A 27023-nucleotide genomic window follows, 5' to 3' on the forward strand; every position below is an offset into this window, starting at 1 on the left:
GACGTCTTTATTGTTTATTGTGATAAGAAAAAAAAAACTCAATAAAGTTGTTGTAAAAAAATAAAATAAAAATCCGGTGTGGTGGAATATCCTATCACATGGTCGGAAAAAAAGGATAGAGCGGACATTGCGTCACTGAGGCGCGACATTTCTTTTCCGGGACGGCCAGTTATTTAAAATCGGAATTTCTCTGAAATAAAAAATCTTTGGAGACTTTTGAGATATTTTAAGTACACAACTGGAGGAAATATATCACACTGTCCAAGTTATTTTCGGAAATTTTATTACAAAATTCCTACATATTGGAGCTTTAACAATTTTTAAACAAAAATATCTGAATAACAGACAGACGTCAAAGATGAATTAAGAACTCTTTATTTTCTATTGCCAACATTGAAGACACCTGATGTTAACAAGCAAAATCACTGAAGGAGAAAACTGTAATGTTACAACCGTAATTTTAAGTTACCATCATGGGGATCAGTGTGTGTTTTAGTTGGGCTCTTTATCTTGAAACCATTAACTTTAAATTTTGTTTGGCTGTTGTACCTGAGTTATAACAGCCAGCTGAACAAATAGAAAAGGTGATCTGATGGTGTTGGTTGTGTTTTAACATAATCATTATTTTACAATCATTTGACCTGAAACACTGAAACTGATCACCTCTGAACATAAGCTCATTATTTATTCATGCAGCAATGCATGATGGGAGCCATGAATGAGTTTTGATTGGTGGCACCCAGAATGCACTGCAACATGCTTTATAATTGTCACCATTGTTGAGATTCACAGGCTGATTCTTGAAAAAATTGAGTAAATTCAACTTAAAATAGTTTAGCTAAAATATAATATTATTAATCTGAAATTACTTATAAAATATAAGTACAACCAATTTACAAAATATAAGTACACTCAACTTAAAAAATATATCTGGATTTAGATAAATTTATTTCGTGCAACCCCTTGACGTAATAAAATTAAGTAAATTCAACATAACATTTTTTTCAGTTAGATTGAATTTTGTGAGAGATTTAATTCCTGGTTACAGCTCTAAAGCAAAAATACTGTATAGACTAAAGCAACCGCAGGAAATGATTTTAGATGGGATGATAACCTAGAAAAAATCAAATGTGAAATAATTGATATGGCATTAGGTTCAGGTCGAATTATCAGACGAGATCCAGAGAAAAACCTAATTGTCAAAATAAAGAACACGGATGAAGACATGGAAGTTATATTATATATACCCCTGTGTATTAGTGGTATTAGAGTATTAGTGAAAAAGTTAAAGTGGTGAAACCAAGGGTTTTACATCAAACTTCCCATACAGTTCAACGGACAGCGGCCGCAGAAGGAAATCGAAAGGTGGACCGGTTTGTTCAGATAAGGGCAATCACTAAGGGAAGTGAAAGTGGGTTGCTGCAAGAGCTGCACGACAAACTGAAACACCCGTCCAAGCAAAAATTGCATTTTGTGAGAGATTTAATTAGGGCAACATAGGGCAACGTGTTTACATTCTTTTGAAACAAAAAATAGGATGTTTTAAAGGAAAAACGGGTACAGAAGAAATTGTTACAGACATTGTTTCCTGCGGTTTATCTAAATTACAAATGCTCTCAATGACAAATGCAGAAAAGTTAGTTTATGTTCTCATGACCTCAAGGCTAGATTGTAATTCTCTCCGACTTCGCCAGTCGGAAAAAGTCACTGAAATGAACATTAAAGAAGTGTATGAACTCACAAATAAGTGATACTTAGCAGTAGACTGTCACTGAGGTCAGATAAATCCCATCACATAGAGCCTCTTTCACCTAGATATCATCATATAGAGACTGTGTCTGTTCCCCGAATTAGGAAATACAAAAAAACCTCTCAAACCCATTTAAGGGTAAAAATTGTATTAATCATAAAAGCAGTTTCTAAATAATGGTCATTTACAATTTGAAAGCAAAATTGTTCGCACGCCAGAGCTAGGAATTGATAAAAATCACATGTTAATTGATTTGGATTCATACAATATATAAAGTGTTCAAGTGAGCGGAGGTGAATGAGGAAAAAGAGAGAAGAGAGGGAAGGTCAAGTCAATGATGAAATTTACACACACAGCCCAACGCCATAACGTGAAGATTTAAAATCTAAAGTTGAATGTTGAGACTGGTTTGTGTTCTGAATTTGAGAAGTTGCAGATGATAACAAGTGACAGACATTCACAGAAATACAATGTAAGACCCAAAATTGTTATACATAAATTACTCTGGTCTTGTGCTTTAATTGGGACTTTTAGTAAAACCACAAGACTTGAATTTAAATTAATTTAATTTAAAACAATGTCTTACCAAATAACTATGGCTAATCTTAAAGAGTGATGTCACATGGCTTTCCATGTACATTTCAATGTAAAAAAATATTAATTTTACAAGTTTGTTAACATTCTCTTGGAACTTGTAAACTTTTTTTCTTTTTCTTGAATGCATCATACATGAACACACCATAATCCATACTAGACACAAGCTGCTGATTCAAAAGTAATGTCAATCAAAAAAATCACATTATTTTAAAAGAGCTTAGGAAATATTTTTCTGTAGTTACAGATTTAAACTGTTAAAAGTACAGAGTAGGACTTTTTCTTTGACACTTGATAGTTTTTATATGCAAACCTTGTTTTTATCAAGCTTTGTAGTTTTCAAAAACAAAACCAAAACTGTATAAATGGGAAACGCATTATCTAAGGAGCAAAAAAGTGCTGCATGGGGTGGAAAATCTGTATTCTGAAAAATGTCCTGTGACTATTCCACTAAGTAATCAGGTGACTGTCACATGGCTATTTAATTGTTGTTTAAAAGAACTCAATGTTTGTTACCCACACCATGACACAAAAGCACTAAGATATCATTACACTTATATAACATATATGATATTTAACTCCCATCTATAAATAGAGTTCTGCATTGTACACTGACATTACACATACAGTAGCATATGAATGAGGATAACGAGAGGTTTTCAAATTGTTGCAGACAAAATTATGCTGAGAATTTATTTTTCAAATGGTGTCTGAATCTGATCCTTGCTTCTTCACCATCTTACTCCTGAATTTAGTTGCTTTGGAACTGGTTAACCAGCCATCTTCAGAAGGATCCCTGTAAACAACAAAGAGTAACTGTTATAGAATATTGTCAAGGGCACCATGATTTATTTATTTTTTTATTTATTTGAAATGTGGCCATTTTGCTTAGATTTATTTTAGTGTCAAAAAAGAAAAGAAAAAGAAAATGTGTAAGCATATTAAACAGGAAATGTTATTTACATCAGAATCACTTCTAATCTGTGCATATAAAACGCAAAAAGATTTGCTCACCTCACTTTGATCTAAAAGGTTAGCTAAAAAAATTATGCAGCAGGTTTTCAACAGGGAGGCAAGTGACCGTTTTGGCTACAAAAAAACGCAATGGAAGAGATGTCTCAGTATGCTAATAAACTGCTTTTGTGAGGAACCATGGAATAAATTGGCTGCCTGTCTGCTAATCTTTAAAATGTTTTTTTTTTTTTTTTTTTTATAAAATATTTCAAACTAAGTAATATTTAGAGTTTACTATGAATTAATAGATGTTAAGACTGTTACGTCTTCCCCTTAATCTAGGGGTAAATAGGGAATGAAGAACAAAAAAAATGGAGAGACTTCGAGGATCTCCAGCTCTCCAGTCCCAGAGTCACAGAAAAATGAACAAACAAGTTTCAGTTTCTTTTAAATCACTTGCAAATCACAAGACAATTTTTGCAACGAGTAGGATTCATTTCCATGGTATCCACACACATAGACTGAGTTGCATAAATTGGTTTAAGAGGCTCGCATTAGTGGGGTGTTCACTGCACTCAACTCACTGAGATCATGTTGGAAGTTCATTTCACCCCTTACAAAAAAAGAAATGTATTCAAGTGTGCTGCTATACTTCTTTTAAACTAAAACTAAGAAAAAATATTTTATTCTACTTTTTATGTACTTCTCAGAAGTATACTTAAATTGCATAAGCATACTTGACATACTGACAAAAGGAGTATATTTGGCCTATACTATAACCTACATGTACTCAATCTTTTAATAGAGATATACTCAAAAGTATAATTAAGTATTCAAAGTACTTGGCTTGTAGTTGTGTTTAATTTTTTGTTATTAAAAACTATTAAATACTTTTTCACATTGTTTTTCATGCTGTCTTATAAACGTAAAATGTTTGAAAATAATGATTTATAAAGAAAACATATGTTTCCTAATTCTGAGTATCTGATTTTTGAGTAAGCCACTGGTGGTCGTATTGGATCAATGCATGAAATTAATGACTGAGTCCACTGGTAGTGTACAGAGGAATTTACTTCAAATCTACTTAACTCTTTTCACGCCATTGACTGAATTTTCTGGCTATCTGTGTTTTCACTGTTATACGGTAGGGGGCGCTATTAAAGATCTTCTGAACGAGTACAGAATCTCCTGATCAAACACATGCGAAGAAGCAGCAGAAACAAGTGATAGCATATGTAATGATGACGTGTAACATGATCATGAACATTAAACTGCATATAAAGGTCCTTGCACACTGAATCCGAAATTTTCATGCGTTTTTTTCGTATCCGTCATTCTGTGGCTCTAAATTGTCAAAACACCATTCGCTTGTTACGGATGCAGAAAACGCAGAAAAATAGAACCCGATCCGATTTTTTTTTTGATGGACAAAAGTTCATAGTGTGCAAGTGTGATTCACATAACGCGAGGTCGTATTTATTTTTTAACGTGCGAAAATTTCGGACGTGAATTTCAGACTCAGTGTGCAATGGCCTTAAGTCAAAACTGCCTAATGTTACTGAATGAAATGTGGGCCCAGGACGAGCTATAGGACTGTCCCATACACAAAAGAATTATATTTGAAATATATTTTCAGGCTATATTTTGGAATATATGCAAATATTTGAAATAGGCCCAATAAATATATTTCATACTTATATTTCATATATTTTTGTTATATTTCAGAATATATTTCAATGTATTTGGAATATATGCCACATATATTTTTGACACTTTTGGGGACCCATACAGAAAAAAATACATTGAAATATATTCTGAAATATAACAAAAATATATGAAATATAAGTATGAAATATATTTATTGGGCCAATTTCAAATATTTGCATATATTCCAAAATATAGCCTGAAAATATATTTCTTTTGTGTATGGGGTGTAGCGTTGAGGTGTTGATGGACTCGATCATCATTCTGAATCTGATCTGGGTGTAGTCTTTGACAAAAACACCATTTTATCAGCTTTTTGCTCAAAATGTTGCTTTTTCTATGAAACTTGCCCACATTCAAGTCTTGATAAAAACAGAAGCTCCATTCTTTCTTCTGATATACGGTATATTACATGTTCAGATATGCATACAAGAAAATTTTGTGAAAATCATCAAAAATGTTGGCAGTGACAGAGTTAATGTACAGTTAAAGGTATATTTAATGTAAAAAAAACGAATACCTAAATAGGAACATAATAGTGTACTGTAAGACATCTGGGAGGATGCTAACTTTAGCCTGATAGCAGTAAAAGCGTACGTCCCACCCTCCCTGCAAATTGCCGTCCAAAGCCACGCCTTCTGAAAGCATGAACGCGCACAGACCAGAAGACCCGAGACGATGTTACTGCAATACATCATGTGTCATTCACCGTCACCGGTGACAAAACTTTATAGTACTTTATAGTGTAATAAACACTTTAAGTGCGCTATTTTAAAAGTGTTAGGACTATTTATAAGTTAAATTATTTTTTGTTTTTTTAAAACATACCCGCAGTGTGATGTCATATTGTGTTTGTGTTGCATTATGATAGAAAGCTGTATTAATAATGTCAAAAAATGTGATGTGCAGTCAAGTTCTGGTGTGTGTCTGCTGTTTAAATGTTTGTTCTCACCGATACGCTTGATGTGATTCGTGCAGTTTTGACGAGTTTAATAGACTTGATATTTTTTCTTATTCAAAAGTGTTTTTTGCTAGTGCCACTTGTTGTCGCTTCAGAAGGAAAGTTAGATTGTTGCCGTTTTTCTGTCATTCTCTCTCTGTCTGACAGCGTACGTGAACGCGCTGATGACTTTTTTTCAGAGGAAAAACTGTTTATAAAATATCTGTGTACATAGTAATATTCAGAAGTAAAGATTCTGAAAGCATTGAAGGAGATCCCATAATAATTTATTATAGCGTAGATTTACAGCAGTAACAATAAATTATATTTTATATGATATGAATAATATCATATTTTTAAATATGATTATTTTATAATAAATATGGTGATTATCGCTTAATATAAGGTGGACATCCAAATATTTAATATATGTTATACCATAGTTTGGGTGAATACTGGCGTAACCAGGGAAACCAAGTTTTTTTATTTTTTTTTTACTTTAGATTTCGATTGTAAAACGAATTAAAATATAAACTAATGTTTATGTTAACATGTTAACTAATATAAAAATGTGTTATTTGGCAAGTGACCATGGTATAAGCGGGTTAATGCCCGACGAGGTGTCCATTGTCAGGTATTAATGGACGACAGCGAGGCGTGAACTGTCCGACGCGCAGCGGAGGGCATTAACCCGAAGGGCATTAACCCGAAGGGCATTAACCCATCTGAATCTAACCATATCTATATTTATTATCCTATATTTATATCCTATATATGCCTATATTTATTATCATGTTAATTATTGGGGGCAGTTGTGGCCTAATGGTTAGAGAGCCAGACTTAAATCTACAACATTTAAAAAATGTCTCGGTTACTCACGTAACCTCGGTTCCCTGAGATGAGGGAACGAGTATTGCGTTAGCTAGCTTACGCTATGGGAAAACTCCTTTTCTCGAGAATATTGAAGCAAATCTTTAAAACACAGTGCAGCAGCACAGCATACATGAATGAACGGACAGAGCGGTCATTGGCTGTGCTGCGGCAACTGCACAAACCTATGGCGAGGCGGCTCAGACGCGCGAACCAATGAGTAGCCTACACTTCGCGCCTTAGCATGTCAGAGCCCGCCAGAATGGGCGCGGCCGAAGGCTATAAAGCGCCCATCTCGAGCCATGTAAATCTAGGTTTAAACGACAAAAGCAATCCCCAGATAAAGCACAAAGCACGGTGGGTTACGCAAATGGCTTAACTTCACTCATGTAGTGGCCCGAAGCAAAAGCCTGAGGCTGTAAGAGTATGAACCCAAGCCGGTAAGTGACGGGCTTTAATAGGGTAAACAAAGGTGGGCCTAAGGAGGGCCACACTATATGATGTAAATATATATATATATATATATATATATATATATATATATATATATATATATATATATATACCCAGGTGAAAAATAATTCTATTAAAAATATACTTTAATAAAGTGTAGGCTACTTAATAAAGTATATTTTCTACATTTTGTACTATTTTCGTCAAATCCAAGTATAGTTAAGTGTATTAAATTATGTATTAACTTCAACTTAACATCTATTTGACTACACTTCTAGTGTAAATAGTATACTAAAATGGAACAACTTTTTTTAAACTTCAAGTGCACTAAAATACACTAATGAAAATCAAGATTCATGAGCAATTAAGCACACTTACAGTACAATTGCATTGTATCGCCATTCTAATGGAAATACACTTAAAAAGGCATTGCAGCACAAATTATAGTTGTTTAATTACATTTTGTGCATACTGCCATCATACTTATAATTACTATAAACTATGTTAATTTAGTATGCCTCTGTAATATTTCAAGTGATCTACAAATGCACTTCCTAACTATATTTAGTGCTTTTAAAGTGTCCTACTATGAGAATAATAATGTTTTTGAAGTGAAGATCAATTACAAACATCATAGACACGTACTTTCAGTACAATGTTATTATAGTGTAAGGTAGAAACAAATTGTTTGAAGTATATTTCATCTTTCAAAAATTATACTAACTCTGTATTACATTTTTGTATTTTAACATATTTTATGAAAGTACTCTGATATGCCACTAAAAATACACTTATTTTAGAGTGTACTGTATAAAGTGTACAGAAGTCACACTTCTAATGAAGTGAGATCATAGATCAAAAATCTACTTCCCATAAGTACACTGAATTGCCACTCTAAGTATGTCAAATGTAATACACTTAAAAAAAAAAAAAACTTCTATACAATTTAAAATACATTAACAACAAAGTACACTTTCAAAAAGTACATTTAAAAAATAATTTGATTACTGGCAAATTAGTATACTTACTTTTTGGACTCTAAAGTTGAACTTAACTACATCTTTTTTGATGTAACAAACACACTTGTTTTATACTTCATGTACTTCATTCATATTTCTAATACACTAAAGTATACTACTTTTTTACCTGGGTATATATATATATATATGAGAACTGTAGTTCTGTAGAACCATAGTTAAATCCGGAACAGATACATATCGGGCCCGAGTTCAAGGGTACTTACACATTTTATATTCAATGTGCTTACACATTTTATATTGAAAGAACCCTAGTATGTAAATTGGGAACTTCCAAGTTATAATACCTGATAAATGTGGACTTCGAGGTCCAGCCGGTCGCCGCACAAATATCTTCAATGGGTATTCCACTCGACCAAGCCCATGACGAGGCCATGCCTCCCGTCGAATGAGCTCTGACGCCTAAGGGGCAGTGAAGGCCCTTAGACTCATAAGCCAGCGCGATAGCGTCAACTATCCAGTGCGATAATCTCTGCTTTGAGACAGCAAGCCCCTTGGTGCGGCCGCCAAAGCATACAAAAAGCTTTCGTCCTCTGGTGAGGAGAGAGCTGCTCTGACGGGGATAGAGAGCACTTTAGGAATATATCCATGTCTTGGCCTAAGGACAGCTCTGCAGTCGTTAAGTCCAAACTCAAGACAGGACGCGCTCACTGACAGCGCGTGCAGATCGTCCACTCTCTTAACTGAAGCGAGCGCCAGTAAAAGAGAGGTTGTGAGCAAGAGATGTGTAGTGAGTGCTCTGAGTGCGGCTCACGGAAGCTTCCAGTTCAAACTCCACAGGCCCCGATGTGTTCTTCTGTCATGTCTCGCCCTTATGAGCGTGTGGCTCTGGATATTTTGGGCCCACTTCCCAAAACCGCTGATAAAATCGGTATGTTTTGATACTATCTTTTCTAAGTGGACAGAAGCTTTTGCTTTACCAAATCAGGAAGCACGATCGGTTGCTAAGGTGTTAGTGGAGGAGTGGGTTTGCCGCTATGGTGTCCCTCGCAGCCTTCATTCTGATCAAGGCAGAAATTTTGAGTCTACTCTTTTTCAGGAACTTTGCAGATTATTGGAGATCAATAAGACGCGTACGTCCCCCTATCACCCTCAGTCAGATGGGCTTATTGAGCGTTTTAACAGGACTTTGCTTTCTATGCTAGCAATTTTCGTGGATAAGAATCAACAGAATTGGGATTCTTTATTACCTTATGTAATGATGGCGTATCGTAGTAGTGTCCATGCCACTACTGGCTTTACCCCTCATAAAGTGGTGTTTGGGCGGGAAATGGTATTATTGGTGGATATAATGTTGAATGTGAACTTGGAAGAGGCTTTTGAGTCTCCAAGTGAATATGTGCAACGTATGGCAGGGATTTTGTCCACTGTTGTTGGGGCAGTACAGCAACATCAGTTACAGGCTTCTTCCCAGCAGAAAAAGTATTTTGATTTTCAGGCTCAAGTACAGTATTATTCAGTGGGAGAACTAGTCTGGGTTTGAAATAAGGCTCGGAAGAAAGGGGTTTGCTTTAAATTACAGAGATGTTATAAGGGCCCCTTTAAAGTAATCGAGCGGTTGTCTGATGTGCTGTATCAGTTACAGTCAGTTGAGGGAGGGGCTACTACAGTTGTTCATTACAATCGGTTAAAACCATATGTTTCTCAATCTGTTTCAGAGAGGCTGGAGGGGAATGATGAGTAGGCACAATTACCGCAGCAATTGGTTGACCCGTCGACCCTTCAACAATTGCCCCTGGTCATGGCCGATAGATCGCCATCTGCAGAGGGAAAATCTTGCCCGGTGGGAACAAGGGAAGGAAACCTTCAAAAGAGGTGTGGTGCAACCGGGGGTAGGCTGGGGTGGTGACCTGTTGAGAACGTTTTGGGTGTCTCTCAGGGACAATAGGTCCTCCGGAGATGAAGATAGCTAGTTAGCTAGCTGCCTCTGGGTGAGATAGTTGAGTTGTAGAGGAGGGGAAATTAGTGTCATCGACTACCTCAGAATATTGCGCGGTTGACGCCCACGTGCTACCGAGATTCTATGAATGAATGCCCACATGCTACCGAGACTCTATGAATGCCTTGACGCATACGACGGATGGATTTTATGAATGAACTTTAAGTTCCGCCCCTGGACGGTAGAGTGACGTCTTTGGTGAGAAGACGGGTTGCTGCTCGCACTACTCACCCCCTACGAATGAGTCTTCTCTGCCCCGCGAGAGGGAAGTGTTTTTAATCTATTCCTACATGAATTGTTTTGACTGTGTATTGTGTAACGGACAGCGGGTTGAGAGAGGGAGGTTGGGGAATTGAGAACGGAGGAAACACGCCTTACGTGTGTTCACTGTGTGCTGTGCAGGCTGGGGTGCTATGTTGAGTATTAAACACTGTGTGACGTATTGAGCGTGAACACTCTCTGTGTGTATATGAAGTGTTGTGCCTTGCAGAGTTTCCCGTGTTTCTCTTCCCTGGCTCCATATCTGTACCCGTATGATGAGTTTTAGCCTCTCTATTTGAAATAAAGTGTAAATTCTCTTTGATTAAACCGGCTGGCTGTTCTTTGACCACCGTAGGGCTGTTTTGAGGTTTATTACAGATGTTTCAGGTCTGCAGACGGAAGCGGCTCGAACGGGGCGCCCTTTAGTGCTTCCAGGACCGTGGAGAGGTCCCAGATAGGCACAGAGGGGGGTCGCGAGGGATTCAGCCTCCTTGCCCCTTTAAGGACGCGCACGATGAGTTTGTTCCTTCCCAGTGAATGTCCGGCCACAAGAGCATGATATGCTGTTATGGCCGCCACATATACTTTGAGCGTGGAGGGGGGCCGTTCTCCTGTGTGAGGAGGTCTCTCCTCAGAGGAATCGGCCAAGGGGCTGTTTCCAGCAGTTGTGCCAACTCGGAGAACCATAACTGGGTCTTCCAGAGAGGTGCTATTAGTAGCACTGCACACTTGCTTTCCCTGATCCTCTTGATGACCTGTGGCAACATCGCGATCAGGGGAAAAACATATAGCGGATGGCTCGGCCAGTCGTGGGCGAGCGCGTCCTTGCTCTTTGAGAAGTATGTTTGGCAAAGAGCATTGTCTTCTGAAGCGAAGAGTTTGACCTCTGCCTCGCCGAAGATGCTCCAGATTAGCTGAACCGTCTGAGGGTGAAGGGACTATTCCCCGGGGGGAATTTTGTCTCTGGATAACATATCCGCGCCCTGGTTCAGGATGCCTGGCACGTGCGCTGCCCTCAGCGAGCGCAGGTTGTGCTGAGCCCATATGATGAGACTCTTGGCCATGGTGTGCAGGTTGCTTGACCTGAGACCGCCCTGGCGATTTATGTAAGACACCACTGCCATGTGGTCCGTTCGGACCAGGACATGGTGGCCTTTTAGGTATGGGAGAAAAGCCTTGAGTAATAGAGCGACCGCTCTCATCTCTAGACAGTTTATATGTAGGCGCTTCTCTGTGCTTGACCAAAGGCCAGAGACCGGCCTGCCCTCGTAAAGGCAGGCCTCCCCAACCTAGGTTGAGATCACTTTTCTCTTTGAAACCACACCCATACTCACGCCAGACTGCAACCAGTCGGTCGTTTTCCAGGGAGTCAGGGCTTTTATACAACCGTGACTCGCTCTGATCAGTAAGTGGCCCGATCGCCACATGTGAGCTGATACGAGGGGTTTTAGCCAGCGTTGAAGAGGACGCATGTGCAGTAGTCCTAGCTGGAGTACTGATGATGCTGAGGCCATGAGACCTAACATCCTCTGAAATCTTTTCAGAGGAGCGAGAGCGCCCGTTCTGAAAGATACCGCTATGCGTTGAATGGTGAGCGGGCGCTCCCGTGTGAGGCGTGCTTTCATTTGTATAGAGTCTATCACCATACCCAGGAAAGAAATATTCTGGCTGGGGGACAGTGTGCTATTGGAAGTGTTGATCATGATCCCCAGGCATTCTAGATGGCTGAGGAGCCAGGATCTGTGAGTTATCAGTTGTGCCTCCGATTGAGCTATAATCAGCCAATCGTCGAGGTAGTTCAACACTCGCACTCTCCGCTGTCTCAGGGGGGTAAAGTGCTGCGTCTATACACTTCGTAAATGTACGAGGTGCTAGCGATAGGCCGAAGGGAAGTACCGTGCACTGGTAAGCCTGCCCCTCGAAGGCAAATCTCAGGAATGGCCTGTGATGGGGCAATATTTGGATGTGAAAATAAGCATCTTTCAGATCCACTGAGAAAAAACAATCTCCCAGGTGAATTTGCGCGAGGATATGCTTGGTTGTCAGCATCCTGAACGGACGTGTCATCAGCGCTTTGTTCAGGTGTCTGAGGTCTAGAATGAGTCTGAGACCGCCATCCTTTTTTGGGACGAGGAAGTAACGGCTGTAGAAGCCCGACTCGCTTTGAGAAAAGGGGACTGGTTCGACAGCTCCCTTTTCTAACAGTTACAAGTTAGGTTTTAACTTTTTCAGCGAATCCCCACTTCGCTGACCTCTGGATTAAAGCTACACACCACCGTCGAAAAGCCTTCAGCGGATCAGCACCTGCTTCGCAGTTTGAGGATGCCGGCTCTACCGTCACCGCCTTCAACCCGCGGTTCTACTGTGCCATCCGGCACGCTATATCCTTTTACAAACACATTAGTGTGCTATATAATAATTTTTTAGTAAATGTATATTATAATATTATTATAGTAAATGTTTTATTTTTATTGTCTTTATTTAAAACAATAATAATTAAAATTTTTGATTATTTAATTACTTACAAGCTTTTCATTAAACTCCTAAACCCCTGCAGATTCAGAACCCTGATGTTGATAACAAAGAAGGAAATATTTTGTTTCCTCTTTGTATTTTTATATCAATATGGTACAATAGTAATAAGTAATCTAAAAGTAGTCAGATTATATTATCTCAAATTTGTAATGTAATGGATTATTTATGTTAGTAATACATTTTTTGTCATGTAATTTGTAAGTACAATTTGTAAGTAATGTACCCAACACTCTCTTTTGCTTTTGTGCAGAATTGTTGCACATGATATATAGCACTAACTAAATATTTTTTTATTAGGTTCATATTGATTATTAATCATTCAAAGCGCTGTCAGGGCATTTCTATTTACCTGCCATGTTTGTAGTCCCTTTAAATGTGTTTGTAGTTCTTAACCGAATCATCCTCCAAAGCGCAACAGGTTGTGTGTAATATCAACTGTTAGAGTTTGAATGGATCCACACTTGGACACACTTATTCTAATCTAACATGCCATTTATGATGGATAGTATGCATACTGGGACACAGGGTGACTATTGAAATAAAATCCATATCTGTGTCCATTTACCACAGGTAGGCTACAACAGTTCACCAGCCTCATCATGTGGACCTTATTGCATTACAACTAAACAAAATAATGTTTTGGTTGCATGTCTTCTGAATCCCATGAGCTTTCTAAGGGATCACTTACACAGAATGTTCGTTTGTAATTTGTGTAAAGAAGAAAATCATGGTTTATGAATCAATTCGACGGAGCTCCAAATACAAACAACGCGCGCAGTCGCGACTCAATAATGAACTGAATACATTTAGAAATAAGCAAGGTGTTTGTTGTAACGAAAAGGTTCTATTCATTAATTTTGATAAATTATTTTCAATCTGATATCATCAGACAAAAAATCAGAACAGAATATTTTAATTTGCCTACATCATTTCACCCGTGTTACAGCATTTTTTAATGAAACACAAACATCAAGGTAAACAGAAGATGGAAAATATAGAAACTTTAAAGAAACCTACCAAAGTGTTTTGTTCATGATGAGCAGAAATCATGTTTAGATATTTATTTTAGTGGGCATCTGATTTGCTTTACGAGTTCTGTATGCTTCACGCAACCTGCAAAGTTTAAAGCACTGCCCTGCGTCTCAATGTCCATACTATCCATCCCAAGCAGTGTGTGAGATTAAAATAAGTGTCCCAAAGCATAGTATGTTGAAGAGAGTATGCCAGAAGTCTCCAGATGATCTACTATTTCCGGTGGATTTTCTAAGTGTGGATCTGTGCTCACTATAAAGGCTATTATTACCCACAATCCATTACGCTTTGGAGGAGGAACTACAAACACGTAAAAAGTGTTGGATATGCGCCACCGACAGTAAGAAGTTTAGATAAAGGTTTGAGTGACTAATCAAAGTTTAACCTGATAAAAAAAATATTTATGTAATGTTATCTGTGTTATATTTCATTTGCAATACCAATGTGGACTTTTAAAACATCCATTTAGCCATTAACTATTAAATGCATCATTATGAGGAGAGTCTCCACATGATCAATGTGCTTCTACATTTTTATCCGATACAGTAGGAAATGAAATGAAATGTGGAGGATTTTAACTGTGTAAGATGATTGACAGCTCAGTTTACTGTGTCAGGATGACAGAGAGCAAACGTTAAAGACGCAATTGACGTGTTAGTATGTCCCAAAGCTTGTCTACTCTTGTGCTACACACTCAGAAGTATCTACTTTTTCTTCACAAATAGAGTACATACTTTTAGGGGGTAGTATAAGTAGGTGAATTGAGACACAGCAACTTGTTTTAGCTCAGTGGATGATTGACGTGAGTAGACGGAGCTAAACTGTGGTCAGGGACACATTCAAGATGGATAGAGATTTTGGTCACATGCGTTTTTGACAACCTCCATACCTTAGTGTTTCAAGATCACAGCCAAAAAACACAATCATTTATACTACTAGAACTATAAACATAGTTTTTACTGCTTAAACTTAATTTAAACAATGGAAACAATATGCAATTTTCAGTCATAGGGCCTACCTCCTCCACCACCCAATCTCATCACAAATATAAGAGTGCTTGTATGTGTGATCTTATAAAACCCCAGTGTTTTCTCATCCTCCAGTTGCTTTGCTCCAAAAACCACTCGTATTCGGTCTGGTTCTAACAGGAAGAGAAAAACACACTGATGTTACAATGTGACTGTAAATGAGCATTACACAGTTGAGTGCTTAAGCTTGTGTACAGCTTTTGTCTGCTGTTCATAAACACATTGCTGAATTGAAACACACATAAGAGATAAATGATCTTATTTCTACCCTTCCGAACATGCATAGGGCATAGGATATATATATATACCAGTGGCGGCTGTTGGTCTTTCAAAGAGGGGAAGCTCATTTTCGGCCTACATCATAAAAATTATTAATTTATTTATACGTAAATTCTACGTTCCTTTTCAAGAAAATGCTCTGTGAAAAATGAATGTAATAATATAATAAAGGTATAAATAATAATATAATAAAGTATAATAATAATGCTACTAATAATAAGATATTTTTTTAATTATTTTAAGAATTATTTTTGAATTATTACTAATAATAATAATATAAAAAATATAATAAGTAATAATATAATAAAGGTATAAATGTATAATTGTGTGAAATGTATTATAAAAATTGGCTAGCAATTTCGACAAGCAAATACCAAGAAATAGGTTGCTGCAGTTTGTCTTTGAAAAATCCACGATGGGACTGAGCTCGAACAGCTTCAACATCAGCGACTTTTTATTGTATGAAACGTACTCGGTTACTAACGTAACCTCGGTTCTCTCTAGAAGAGGGAACGAGTACTGCGTTCGTAGAACGCTGCGGGAAAAGTCTCTTTTCACGAAATACTGAAGCAAAATTATCCTTAATTTTCATATTTGTAAAACGCATTGCGGCAGTGCACAGCCATGGCGAGACGGCTCGCTCACTCATTGGCTGTTCTGCGGCAACTGCATGAGCCTATCGAGCGAGGGCTGATGCAACATCAGACCAATGAGAGCGCTTCGCGCGCTCCTCGTCACATCCCGCCGAAACGGGTGTGGCCATCCCCTATAAAAGGAGCTCGAGTAGGCTGATTCAACTGGTTTTCATCGCCGAAGCGAACCAGAGCGAACCGCGCGCACGGCAGGGAACGCAGTACTCGTTCCCTCTTCTAGAGAGAACCGAGGTTACGTTAGTAACCGAGTACGTTCTCTTACGAGAGTTCTCTCGTACTGCGTTCGTAGAACGCTGCGGGAACCACTTGTAAGACGCCGTGCGTGCTGGGATGAGAAAACACCGACCACTGGAAGCTAGTCCAGGTATACAGTGCATAATCACCCGGTAGACTTCGGAGAGTCTGGAGGGGGGGGGGGGGACAACCACCCTCAGATAGCTGCGTCCTAAGACGCGATATAACATCACATAGGCAGGGGGAGGCCTGGCTAATGTGGGAAATGTGGGTCTTACGCAAGTTTGCCCAGATATATGCGCCCCTAGGCGCGAAACAGCACCACATAGGCAGGGGAAACCTGGCTGATGTGGGAAATGTGGGACTTACACACTTTCGCCCAAATAGGTGCGTTCTAGACGCGATATAACATCACATAGGCAGGAGGGAGCCTGGCTAATGTGGGAAAAACATGGGTCTTACACAATTCTGCCCAGAAAACTTCGGCGGCGCTGTGCGCCTGCGATATCAGTGCCGTGTTTAGACAGCTGACTCGAATACACCGAAATACTTGGCTTGCAAGTGCGGTGAAGTCTTCGGTGACGTTGTGCGCCTGCGAAATCAGTGTCCTGGTTAGACAGCTGATTCGGCTAAACCGAAAACAACCTGGCCTGCAAGGCGGGAACTTCTAGGTTGTAGAACCTAATGAATGTAGACGGCGAGGCCCAGCCCGCCGCCGTACATATTTCCTGTAAGGAAATCCCGCTAGACCAGGCCCACGATGAGGCAACGCCTCTCGTGGAATGCGCTCTAATGCCCAAGGGGCACTGAAGGCCCTTGGTAGTATAAGCCATTGTTATGGCGTCAACCACCCACCTGGACAGGCTCTGTTTCGAAACAGCCGTTCCCTTGGAACGTCCACTGAACGAGACAAAGAGCTGCTCCGTCTGTCTGAAGGCAGCGGAGCGGGACACATAAGCTCTTAAAGCCCTAACGGGGCAAAGACAGCTCGAGTCCCCTTCCTCGTTTGATCCCGGCAGGGCAGACAGGGAAATAACCTGAGCCCTAAACGGAGTGTTGAGGGATTTCGGCACGTAGCCGTGCCTAGGTTTGAGTATGACTTTGGAGTCATTGGGCCCAAACTCCAAGCACGTTGGACTCACAGAGAGCGCGTGCAGATCGCCTATGCGCTTCACCGAAGCGAGGGCCATCAAAAACACCGTTTTGAAAGACAGATGTTTGAGGCTGACAGATTGGATAGGCTCAAAGGGGGGACCTTTCATGGCTGCCAAGACCGTAGAAAGGTCCCACACCGGGACTGAGGGAGGTCTGGGGGGATTCAGCCTCCTAGCTCCCCTGAGGAAGCGGATGACTAAATCGTTCCTTCCCAGTGACTGGCCTGGCGTTGCTGTTGAGCACGCTGCGATAGCCGCCACATAGACTTTGAGCGTGGAAGGGGATCTGCCCTTGTCCAACAGCTCTTGTAGGAAGGAGAGAACCTCCGTCACCTCACAATCGAGGGGTGACAGGCCCCGAGTTGTACACCAGCTGGAGAAAACCGACCACTTCGAGGCATAAAGCCGCCTGGTGGAAGGCGCTCTAGCCTGAGTGATGGTGTTCAGCACTCCATCCGTGAGACTAACGGGTAACCGTTGAGCGTCCACGCATGAAGGGACCACAGCTCTGGGTGTGGGTGCCAAATCGAGCCCCTGGCCTGCGAGAGGAGATCTCTCCTCAATGGCACTGGCCATGGAGCGGAGTCTGCTAACTGCATCAGGACTGGAAACCAGGCTTGGTTGTCCCAGAACGGTGCTATAAGCAGTACTGGGCATTTCACTTCCCTGACTCGCTCCAGCACCTGAGGTAGGAGGGAGACTGGGGGAAACGCGTATAGCGGGCAGTGCGGCCACTTGTGGGACAGTGCGCTGTCGTTCTTCGAAAAGAACACGGGGCAATGAGCGTTTTCTGGGGACGCGAATAGGTCCACCTCCGCCCTGCCGAATCTCTGCCACAACAGCCGGACTGTTTGTGGGTGTAGAGACCATTCGCCCGTGGGAACGTTGTTCCTGGACAGCCTGTCTGGACCCAGGTTGAGTGTCCCGGGCACATGCACCGCTCTGAGCGAGCGCAGGTTGCGCTGAGCCCATATAAGGAGGCGCTCGGCCAGCCTGAAAAGGGAACTGGATCCGAGACCGCCCTGGCGATTTATGTAGGACACCACGGCCGTGTTGTCCGAGCGGACTACGACGTGTTGGTCCATGATGTGGGGACAAAAGCGCGTCAGCGCGTTGTGAACTGCTAGCATTTCCAGGCAGTTGATATGATGGAGCTTTTCTCGTTCTGACCAAAGGCCAAAGAACGGCCTGCCCTCGAGCAGCGCTCCCCATCCCGAGGTGGATGCGTCCGTAGACACCACTTTCACTCTCGAGGAAGTCCCCAGGCTTACACCTGAACGGTACCAATCGCCCGCCGCCCATGGTCTCAGGGCTGCTGCGCAGTCTTGATCGACTTTGAGGCGCAATCGGCTGAGTGCCCACGCTCCGCGTGGCACTCGCGCTTTCAACCAGAACTGCAGAGGGCGCATGCGAAGCAGGCCCAGCTGGAGAACTGATGATGCTGAGGCCATGAGGCCCAGCATCCTCTGAAACCGTTTGAGCGGGATAATCGCACCGCAGCGGAAGGACCTCGCTGCGTGCTGTATGCGCAGCGCGCGCTGTTGCGACAGCTGCGCCGTCATAGAACGAGAGTCCAGAACGATGCCCAGAAACGATATAGTTTGGCTGGGGTTCAGGGAGCTCTTCGTCCAATTGATCGTGATACCAAGATTCTCGAGGTGATCGAGTAACATGGTTCTGTGCTCCACGAGCTGAGACCGTGATTGAGCTATGATCAGCCAGTCGTCCAAATAGTTCAGCACTCGCATGCCCCTGAGTCTGAGGGGAGCGAGCGCTGCGTCCATGCACTTCGTAAATGTACGGGGTGCCAGGGACAAGCCGAATGGCAGGACTGTATACTGGTATGCCCGACCCTCGAAGGCGAATCTCAAGAATCGCCTGTGGCGTGACGCTATCTGTATTTGGAAATACGCGTCCTTTAGATCTATCGACATAAACCAGTCTTCTCGGCGAATGTGCGCGAGGATTTTGCTGGTCGTGAGCATTTTGAAACTGCGTTTCACTAAAGCTCTGTTTAGTCGTCTTAGATCTAGTATGGGTCTGATACCACCGTCCTTTTTGGGGACTAGGAAGTATCTGCTGTATAGCCCCCCTTCGCTTTGAGCTTGGGATACATGTTGTATCGCCCCTTTGCTCAACAGTTTTGATATTTCGGCGCGAAGTAGGTGTGCTACTTCTGAATTCACCGTAGTTTCGACGCGCGCTGTGAAGCGTGGAGGGCGTCGACAAAACTGTAGCGAGAAGCCTCTCTTTATAATGTCTAGCACCCAGTCCGAAACCCCTGGAAGCGCGGCCCATGCGTCTGCATGGCCGGCTAGGGGTTGGATGCGAAGCGCGCTCTGTTCGCTGTGCGACGGCGGCGCTTCGGGGGGCGCTAGCATAGGCGTTGCGCCTGAGACATTTGAGGCGGGGAGCGCGCGTAATACAGCGGGCAAAACGCTCATCCTCGACCGCGCTACAGTGCTTATCTGAGCGAGGGAGGTCTGAGGAGGTCTCATGGGACTCATGCAGCCTACAAGTGAACGTGGGCGGGGACCGGGCACGTTTACTGCTTTGGCCGCGCTGTCTGCTTGAACAGAGCGGGCGCGCACAGGTCCCGTTTTTACAGGGAGCCTGTGGCTTGCCAGACATAGCGTTTGTGGGCACTGGGAAGTGGGCACTTTGACTATGTTTGGGGCGCGATCGAACTGCGTCGATCTTATGAGTACGGGCCCTGTGTGCAGGGCTGTGCTTGTGTGTAGGGATGGGCACAGAGAAGTGGGCATCAACACTACATTTATAGCACCATCGGCCATGGCCGGGACACCAGAAAATACACTCTTTTCGGGATTTATCTGGGTAGCCGTAAAAACGGCTTTTGTGTGCAGGCAAGCGGGCAGCTGTGCGGGCTTGTGCTCTGCTGAGAACGCTGAAGCAGTCGCAATTCCTGGGACTGAAACAGCGGTGCGCTTTGGTGAGGGCCCGGTCGCAACGGGGCTTACACACCTGCGCTTTCCTAGGCGTGCTAGGATTTCTTTGGGGCTTCCGGCTTCAACACAACCCTTGGTCGCGGCCCGCGGTGAGTGGGGCGGCGGCTAGTAGAGCGAGAGCGAGGGCGTGAGCTGCGCTGCTGTCGCTGTGAGGGGGCGGCCGAAGGCGGGGGCTGAGGCTGTGAGCTCCGAGGGGCCTGTTTCTCACGGCCCGCTGCAGAACTGGGGCGCTTCGGCAGGAAGTGCTTGAACGCCTGTGACGCTTTCTGGGCTTCGGAAAATCTCTCCACGAGCTCGGAGAGAGAAGATCCAAAGAGGCCAGCGGAGGATAGCGGGGCGTCGAGGAACGCGTTGCGCTCTGCATCAGCCATCTCCGTGAGCGTCAGCCACAAATGCCTCTCGGCTACGGTAGCGGAAGCCATACAGCGTCCCATGGCTTGTGCTGCAGCCTTGGTAGCGCGGAGGGAAAGATCCGACGCGCTTCTCAGGTCCGCGATGCAGATAGCTTCAGGTCCTATCTCGTCCAGTTTGCGGAGGAGATCGCCTTGAAAAACCTGAAGCGTGGCCATGGTGTGCAGAGCCGATGCCGCCTGCCCAGCGGCGGAGAAGATCCGCGCGAGCATCGACGACGTCATGCGGCAGGCTTTTGACGGCAGCGCTGGCTTAGTCCGCCGTCCAGCAGAGGGCGGGCAAAGGTGGGCTGCTATCGCCTGTTCCACCGGCGGCAGAGTGAGGTAGCCTCGGTCCTGAGCATTATCCAGGGAGGAAAATGCTGGGGATACAGACGAACGAGTTCGTGCAGAAAAGGGAGCGTTCCAGGCCTTCGCCACTTCTTCATGAAGCTCAGGAAGAAACGGAGCGGGCTTAGACACAGGAGAAGTGCGCTCACCAGGGAGGAAGCTACCATCAAGCCGGGTGCGCGAGGGGAGTTCCGGTGCAGACCACTCGAGGCCGAGGCTCGCCGCGGCCAACGCGAGTACTCGCATGAGCTCCCTCTCGATGCTAGCTCTAGCCGACGGCTTTCGGGCAGGAGGCGTGAGATCCGCAGAGCTCGCCCAGTCCTCACTGCCTGAAGCTAGCAGAGAGCAGGAATCCTTTTCGACCGACTCGACTTCAGAAACAACTTCCTCAGATGAAGCGGCGGCAGACTGCGGGCGCTGAGCATCAGGAAGTGCATCGGGGGAAGCCGGCGAAGCTGGCGGGCGAGCCGGCGAGCTTAGTCGGGAAGAGGTGGGTTCCGGGGCCCGCTGCGAGCGGCGCTTCTTACGGCGCGGCACCGCGGCGGGGGGCGCAGGCTCGGAGAACTGCGCCAGGCGAGTCCGCAGAGTCGCCATGGGCAAAAGCTCGCAGTGAGGGCAGCCGCCGTCAGCGAGCGCGAGCGCTGCGTGATCTTCGCCCAGACAGGAGACGCAAATAACGTGGCGGTCTCCCTCGGTGAGCGGGGCTCGGCACGAGCCACAGGATGGCATCTTGAAAAAGACGCGGCTCTTTTAGGGGTGAGTGTTCGGGGAACACTGCACACACACACACAGAACAGAGCAGATAAAGGATATGAAGCGCCGGAAAGCGCAGCAGGTACGGCAGTAGAAGGCGGCGAAGGCCAGCGGCTTCAAGGGCTCGTCCCGCTGAAAAGCTTGCCTCGACGACGCTTGCTTCTCCGTGATCCAGCGATGCGTGAGCTTCGCTGAAGAGATGAAAATCAGTTGAATCAGCCTACTCGAGCTCCTTTTATAGGGGATGGCCACACCCGTTTCGGCGGGATGTGACGAGGAGCGCGCGAAGCGCTCTCATTGGTCTGATGTTGCATCAGCCCTCGCTCGATAGGCTCATGCAGTTGCCGCAGAACAGCCAATGAGTGAGCGAGCCGTCTCGCCATGGCTGTGCACTGCCGCAATGCGTTTTACAAATATGAAAATTAAGGATAATTTTGCTTCAGTATTTCGTGAAAAGAGACTTTTCCCGCAGCGTTCTACGAACGCAGTACGAGAGAACTCTCGTAAGAGAATCGCTGTCAATCAAAAGGAGACGCAGCCTTTCGACAGACCCTCCAATCATCACGCAGAAGCCCGGAGTCCAGGCCAGCCCACTCCTCATTCACCCCCAGAGAAGCTGAGCTTCCATGGGCGGGACATAATCGCAGCATTTATCCAATGACCGTCTAGTTTCGAAGCGCTGAAAAAAACTGTTCAGAGCAGCCCCATTGAAGTCAACGGACGCTGGGCTTCAACAGGGAAATGCACTGTGACGCTACGGGAATGTATGAGAAGGAGATCGAGTCAGCCGACCTGCTGTATGTAGCTGATTCTGAACGAGCTCGTCTTTGAGACGAACGTTTTCTAACGCATTTTAGTCAATAAAATGTTAATACAATAGTACATATCTGACCATTCATTTTTTGACATTATAGGGGAAGCCGAGCTTCCCTTGCAGCCTTAAAGAAATCGCCACTGTATACCATAATACATAATGATAATAACAATAATAATTTGTCAAAAGAAAAATTATTTGATTCCTTGTGTGTGCAAGCAAAGCTCTTTCTGATTTTGATTCATCCTGTTGGAGTTTCCTCACTGTGAACTGATGGATCTCAATATCATGCAGCCACTGTTGGGAAATGTTCACAAATATACAGAAAATGCAGGAAAGCCTCAGCAGAAACCCATTAACAACCATCACAACCATCACAAAACACAGTGTAGGACTATATATAAATATATATAAAGGACTATAAGTATATATAAAAAAGTACATTTCTATGATCTCTTAAATTTTCTACTCAGTGTTAAACATGGCAATAAATCTTTATCTTACCTGGTGCCCTTGGATTTTCCAATTTGTATTTTTCTTTTATCCCTTTAATTGTGGTTTTATTGAACTCTTCATTTGAATGTGCCACAGTTAATACTGTTTCTTTCTTTTCATTAAAGCGTATAAAAACCTGAAAAGCCATCCTGTCTCCAGTTGCAGTTTTGCTAGCATGCAGCGATGTGCTGGTGTGCTGAAATAAAAGCTGTACAGTTTTGCCTTCACTTTTAGTCAGACGTTCGTCAGGGGCGTTGCCGTAACATTTTCTCCATACTGAAAATGATCACATATATAGAGATGCCTGCAGTCTCGGGATTACAGCGGTCTTCTCACAATATCTATGCAAACACTATCATAAGTACTTTGCAGGTTTTATGGTTTAAATGTACTTATATACCCACAAATATGTTTGGATCAAATATGGACAATTATTGGTCCAAATATTAAAATTGTAATCCCAACAGTTGGGTTTTTCATATTTGACCCAAACATGGATTAAAACAACCCAGCATTTTTTTAGTGTATGCACACATTTAACTGTTCTGAGAGTGATTACCAGACTTTGTGTTCAACTGTTGTCCAAATTTTGTGTATTTTGATGTTTTAATTATTACCCACTCAGTAATGTAATGTATAGGTTCAACAACACTATTCGTACTTCACACAAATCCACAAAGTGTAGAAATAAATTGATTTGAAAGTTTTCAAGACTAGTTTGTTGTAGTTTGAATAGTGTAAGAAAACAAAGTCACAGAGATTGTAACACAGTGTTATAAAACACTCCAAAACTCACATTTCCAGAACATTATATTTATGTATAAAACTACACATGCACAAACGTTTTTCATTTAGTTTGTATATTTTTATTTTCATAAAATCTAAAATTTTAAATCTAAATTTGTGATGTCATTTTTGACATTCCAAATACATTACCAGCCCAACATCAATGCTCATGAACAGTTGTGGTCTTAAAATATATATGTATTTAAGATTGTGCTGGTCCATCCTAAAAAGGGTTACATTATTTATTTTCTTTCTAACAAGAGAGGGAGGAGTGGTGCAGGAGTCGATAGATACCTTGTAAAATCAAAAATCGATAGGCCTAAATGAATACATTCTATCTGTTCCATATTCCAAATATTCCAGCCTATTTTAATATGAAGAAATAGACCAGAAGCATGCAATCAAAGAAATCTCATAAGATCAAATGGATTTGTTTAAAAACTTTTTAATGAATTGTGCTTTACAATATGAACATTTTAGGCTATTTTAAGACAGGACAAATTGTACTAAACTGATTCAGACATTGGGACACTCCTGACAAAGAAAATAACAACATTCATTAGTTATAATCAATCAATCAATCAATCAATCAATCAATCAATCAATCAATCAATCACATCTGATAGAATTCGCTCAAAATGACATACAATTGAATCTATTATAGGCCTATAGTTGTCGCTGGAGCTTCTGTTGCAGACCTTCCATTAGAGCTCTAGGGAATCGAGTCTGCCTTGGTGCGACACCAGCCGAGCACATTATGAAATGTGAACTTGTTTGCAAACACACTGGAGTGAGTTTAAGACAAAGAAAACAGAAATTTGTATTGCAATTACTACACTCAATGTGTTTACATTTCTCCGTGGAGTGTTCAACCAGCGTGCCGCAATTTGGGCAAGCACGAACGGATGGACACTCAATATTTTGAACGGATTTTAATATAATAAGTTTACAGTTCTTTAACAAATCTAGGTTTACATCTCTACAACCCTCATTGTCACATCGGTCGGAGCGAGGTCGCTGTCCTTTCCATTGTTTCAGACACTGCCAGCAGAACTCATAGGTTCTCCCGGTCCTTGCTGTGCAAAAGGTACATTGCACACTGAGATTATCAGTCTGTGTTCGTTCGATGAAGGCATCACAACCAGGGCACTGCTTGTAGAAAGATGAGAGAAAGATAACAGGTCTGTCTATGCATTTTTTTTTTTTTTTACTTATAAGCATAGAGGGAAAAAAATAACCATACATACGCTTTTCAATTCCACCATCTTCTTTGTGACACTTTCCCCTAGAACTTTATCAAAATGTTTCTGTTCGTCAACTGTAAGCTTTGCCAGTGTCCGGACTTCATCATATGTCCACTTTATTTTACATACAGGACATTTAAGGTCCGTTTTCCCCTGAAATTATAAACCAGTTAGGCTACGTAAATTATGGCAATGCTTTTCATATGATATAATTTATCATCTATTGAAATGAAGTGAAAGTGATTGTAAAGTGAGACTTACACTCTCCAGTTGAGCTTTGCAACAGTCCGTCAGGGAGTCCGCCGATGTGACATGGCCACATGATAGCACAGCCCTTAACGTGTTCGGCTCATCGTCAAATGGGTCTGGGCAGATTACAACATTTCACACATTACTGTAAAGATTTGCACACTGTGAAAATCGCTTTCATCAATGTTACAAAGGTGCAATGAATCTGTCACTAGAGTGTGCCCCTTTCCTATCATTTAAAAATCAAAGGGAGCAATTAAATATAACTGTTACGTTTTAGATTTTAGTGGGTTTCGAGGTTTAATCTGATGTTTTCAGCTTGCTTTTTTACTCATTTAAAAAAAAAATAATACTGTAGATAGGCTTACACCGACTTAGTCTATTGGTAGGCTACTTTCTGCTTTATAAAACAAATTGAGAAAATGTATAAAACTACTAAAAAATAACTTAAAAACTACTTTAACAGAAAAATGTGTAGGCTAACTTACCGATATCACTCGGTCTCATCACTAGTTTGATATCTTTTTCGAAATGGCTGTATTGCTTTTCAGTTTGAGCCATTCCGATTTTTCGTTTCGCGTTTGCTGTGAAACTGCGTTTCGTCGAGGATTGCTAACAACGTTGTCTGACTACTGTTTAGTTTCGTCTCGTCGTATTTAATATCACATCGTCACGTGATGAGAGGCGTAGTTTTGTCGTCATCAATTCCATTCTCAGTTTTTAGTTGAAAGTGAAACCACTGTCGGATTTACAGATTAAACTTCAAATTGCATTGATCTGAGGGGAATGTCTCCCTTAAAATACGTTTTGACCTTTATTGTTGGTAATATCTCTATCAAGTGTTACAAACTGATTTTTTTTAAAGAGAAAAAAAAAAACCTGCTCGTGGATAAATTGAAATCTTGGGGGTCTCGAGAAGTAAAAATGTATATTTAAGTTCGCAGTTGATGCTTGACTTTGTCTTAAATATTGCAATATAGAACATTAGCCAGTAACATTCATATGCTTAATAAACTGAGACGTTGGGATTATAAAGGGTCTGTAATCAGGGTATCTTCCGTCCATTTCATTTCCTATTTGAAATGAAATAAGCAGAAACGAGAAACGGCGCCTTTATTCGTTTTTTCGTTTTTTCCAAAAAACGAAAAAACGAGATTTCGGCTTGATTTTTCGTTTTTTAGTTCACAGGCAAAAAACGAATAAATGACTTCTAAATTCGTTTTGCACATGTGGACGGTCATGAGGCGCCCCTGTCAGCCGATTGGTCAAGAAAATCTGAGCATGTGACGTCATCGGTAGTTCCCCAGGTTTATTCAACAAAATAATAGTCCTATGGCTCTGCGTACCGCATATTAAACTGTTCAGGGCAGGTCCTGGGCTTACTTATGTGCAACTTAACGCGTTTCAGAGAAATATTTATATATCAGAAATATTAAATATTAATCTGCACCCAGATGGTTTTATTAGCTGTGCGGAGTTAAATATGTGTGGTGAAGCACAATGTTCAGTCAAGCATATCAGCAGTCATAACTCTTCTTTTAGACAGTACGCTCAGT

At 42.2% G+C, this 27023-nt stretch overlaps 2 long non-coding RNA genes across 3 annotated transcripts; both read right to left on the reverse strand.

The window, feature by feature from the left end:
- Window positions 1–360: 360 nt before the first annotated feature.
- Window positions 361–23392, reverse strand: LOC308684336. The gene is made up of 3 exons (XR_014029349.1): window positions 23198–23392; window positions 15088–15210; window positions 361–3140 (listed from the first exon to the last, which is right to left on the reverse strand). It is a non-coding gene; the product is annotated as an uncharacterized lncRNA (long non-coding RNA).
- A 1008-nt stretch (window positions 23393–24400) lies between these two features.
- LOC308684313 lies at window positions 24401–26143 on the reverse strand. 2 transcript variants are annotated; one of them, XR_014029345.1, is made up of 4 exons: window positions 25956–26143; window positions 25480–25583; window positions 25222–25332; window positions 24401–25123 (listed from the first exon to the last, which is right to left on the reverse strand). It is a non-coding gene; the product is annotated as an uncharacterized lncRNA (long non-coding RNA). The 2 variants fall into 2 exon arrangements; XR_014029346.1 differs by having other exon boundaries at window positions 24411–25123; window positions 25222–25371; window positions 25956–26098.
- Window positions 26144–27023: the final 880 nt, after the last annotated feature.

Source organism: Scardinius erythrophthalmus (assembly GCF_964197995.2).
Source record: "Scardinius erythrophthalmus genome assembly, chromosome: 24".
NCBI classification, from domain to species: domain Eukaryota; kingdom Metazoa; phylum Chordata; class Actinopteri; order Cypriniformes; family Leuciscidae; genus Scardinius; species Scardinius erythrophthalmus.